The 2,500-nt window shown below is 49.1% G+C and overlaps 6 non-coding genes across 6 annotated transcripts; all 6 read left to right on the top strand.

Moving 5' to 3' along the window:
* Window positions 1–221: 221 nt before the first annotated feature.
* On the top strand, window positions 222–294 carry TRNAV-UAC (transfer RNA valine (anticodon UAC)). The gene has a single exon. It is a non-coding gene; the product is annotated as a tRNA-Val (tRNA).
* A 310-nt stretch (window positions 295–604) lies between these two features.
* Window positions 605–678, top strand: TRNAV-CAC (transfer RNA valine (anticodon CAC)). Its single transcript has one exon. It is a non-coding gene; the product is annotated as a tRNA-Val (tRNA).
* Window positions 679–974: 296 nt separating this feature from the next.
* TRNAV-AAC (transfer RNA valine (anticodon AAC)) lies at window positions 975–1,047 on the top strand. Its single transcript has one exon. It is a non-coding gene; the product is annotated as a tRNA-Val (tRNA).
* A 494-nt stretch (window positions 1,048–1,541) lies between these two features.
* Window positions 1,542–1,614, top strand: TRNAV-AAC (transfer RNA valine (anticodon AAC)). The gene has a single exon. It is a non-coding gene; the product is annotated as a tRNA-Val (tRNA).
* Window positions 1,615–1,739: 125 nt separating this feature from the next.
* Window positions 1,740–1,812, top strand: TRNAV-CAC (transfer RNA valine (anticodon CAC)). Its single transcript has one exon. It is a non-coding gene; the product is annotated as a tRNA-Val (tRNA).
* Window positions 1,813–1,923: 111 nt separating this feature from the next.
* On the top strand, window positions 1,924–1,996 carry TRNAV-UAC (transfer RNA valine (anticodon UAC)). The gene has a single exon. It is a non-coding gene; the product is annotated as a tRNA-Val (tRNA).
* Window positions 1,997–2,500: the final 504 nt, after the last annotated feature.

Below are 2,500 nucleotides of genomic sequence, written 5' to 3'. Positions count from 1 at the left end.
CTTGCTTGCAAAAGCAGTAGTGTGCATGTCGTGCCAGTTTCTGTAGTGTAGTGGTTATCACGGTCGCCTTACACGCGAAATGTCCCTGGTTCGAAACCGGGCAGAAGCAAAGCGTAGCAGATTTTTTTTCGGAAATCGGGCCATACGTGCTCTTCAGACTTTTGTGCTAGACCCCAGTCCTTTCGCTTGCTTGCAAAAGCAGCAGTGTGTATTTCGTGCCAGTTTCCGTAGTGTAGTGGTTATCACGTTCGCCTTACACGCGAAAGGTCCCTGGTTCGAAACCGGGCAGAAGCAAAGCGTAGCAGCTTTTTTTTCGGAAATCGGGCTATACGTGCTCTTCAGAATCTTGTGCTAGACCCCAGTCCTTTCGCTTGCTTGCAAAAGCAGCAGTGTGTTTCTCGTGCTAGTTTCTGTAGTGTAGTGGTTATCACGTTCGCCTAACACGCGAAAGGTCCCCGGTTCGAAACCGAGCAGAAACATGTACTTGCGGTTTCTTTTCTTGAAATTGGTCCATACTCGGTCTTCAGACCCTGCTGGCAGACCACAGTCTTTTCTTCAAGTCCTTTCGCTTGCTTGCAAAAGCAGTAGTGTGCATCTCGTGCCAGTTTCTGTAGTGTAGTGGTTATCACGTTCGCCTCACACGCGAGAGGTCCCCCGGTTCGAAACCGGGCAGAAACAAAGCATTGCAGCTTTTGTTTCTGAAATCGGCCATACGTGCTCTTCAAATCATCGTTCTAGACCCCAGTCCTTTCACTTGCTTGCAAAAGCAGTAGTGTGCATGTCGTGCCAGTTTCTGTAGTGTAGTGCTTATCACGTTCGCCTTACACGCGAAAGGTACCTGGTTCGAAACAGGGCAGAAGCAAAGTGTAGCAGCTTTTTTTTCGGAAATCGGGCCATACGTGCTCTTCAGACTCTTGTGCTAGACCCCAGTCCTTTCGCTTGCTTGCAAAAGCAGCAGTGTGTATCTCGTGCCAGTTTCTGTAGTGTAGTGGTTATCACGTTCGCCTAACACGCGAAAGGTCCCCGGTTCGAAACCGGGCAGAAACATGTACTTGCGGTTTCTTTTCTTGAAATCGGTCCATACCCGGTCTTCAGACCCTGCTGGCAGACCACAGTCTTTTCTTCAAGTCCTTTCGCTTGCTTGCAAAAGCAGTAGTGTGCATCTCGTGCCAGTCTCTGTATTGTAGTGGTTATCACGTTCGCCTCACACGCGAAAGGTCCCCGGTTCGAAACCGGGCAGAAACAAAGCATTGCAGCTTTTGTTTCTGAAATCGGCCATACGTGCTCTTCAAATCATCGTTCTAGACCCCAGTCCTTTCACTTGCTTGCAAAAGCAGTAGTGTGCATGTCGTGCCAGTTTCTGTAGTGTAGTGGTTATCACGTTCGCCTTACATGCGAAAGTTCCCTGGTTCGAAACCGGGTAGAAGCAAAGCGTAGCAGTTTTGTTTTCGGAAATCGGGCCATACGTGCTCTTCAGACTCTTGTGCTAGACCCCAGTCCTTTCGCTTGCTTGCAAAAGCAGCAGTGTGTATCTAGTGCCAGTTTCTGTAGTGTAGTGGTTATCACGTTCGCCTAACACGCGAAAGGTCCCCGGTTCGAAACCGGGCAGAAACATGTACTTGCGGTTTCTTTTCTTGAAATTGGTCCATACCCGGTCTTCAGACCCTGCTGGCAGACCACAGTCTTTTCTTCAAGTCCTTTCGCTTGCTTGCAAAAGCAGTAGTGTGCATCTCGTGCCAGTTTCTGTAGTGTAGTGGTTATCACGTTCGCCTCACACGCGAAAGGTCCCCGGTTCGAAACAGGGCAGAAACAAAGCATTGCAGCTTTTGTTTCTGAAATCAGCCATACGTGCTCTTCAAATCATCGTTCTAGACCCCAGTCCTTTCACTTGCTTGCAAAAGCAGTAGCGTGCATGTCGTGCCAGTTTCTGTAGTGTAGTGGTTATCACGTTCGCCTTACACGCGAAAGGTCCCTGGTTCGAAACCGGGCAGAAGCAAAGCGTTGCAGCTTTTTTTTCGGAAATCGGGCCATACGTGCTCTTCAGACTCTTGTGCTAGACCCCAGTCCTTTCGCTTGCTTGCAAAAGCAGCAGTGTGTGTCTCGTGCCAGTTTCTGTAGTGTTGTGGTTATCACGTTCGCCTAACACGCGAAAGGTCCCCGGTTCGAAACCGGGCAGAAACATGTACTTGCGGTTTCTTTTCTTGAAATCGGTCCATACCCGGTCTTCAGACCCTGCTTGCAGACAACAGTCTTTTCTTCAAGTCCTTTCGCTTGCTTGCAAAAGCAGTAGTGTTCATCTCGTGTCAGTTTCTGTAGTGTAGTGGTTATCACGTTCGCCTCACACGCGAAAAGTCCCCGGTTCGAAACCGTGCAGAAACAAAGCATTGCAGCTTTTGTTTCTGAAATCGGCCATACGTGCTCTTCAAATCATCGTTCTAGACCCCAGTCCTTTCACTTGCTTGCAAAAGCAGTAGTGTGCATGTCGTGCAAGTTTCTGTAG

This window comes from Leptodactylus fuscus, chromosome 1 (assembly GCF_031893055.1).
Source record: "Leptodactylus fuscus isolate aLepFus1 chromosome 1, aLepFus1.hap2, whole genome shotgun sequence".
NCBI classification, from domain to species: Eukaryota; Metazoa; Chordata; class Amphibia; order Anura; family Leptodactylidae; genus Leptodactylus; species Leptodactylus fuscus.
This window is presented reverse-complemented; position numbering and strand designations above follow the sequence as displayed.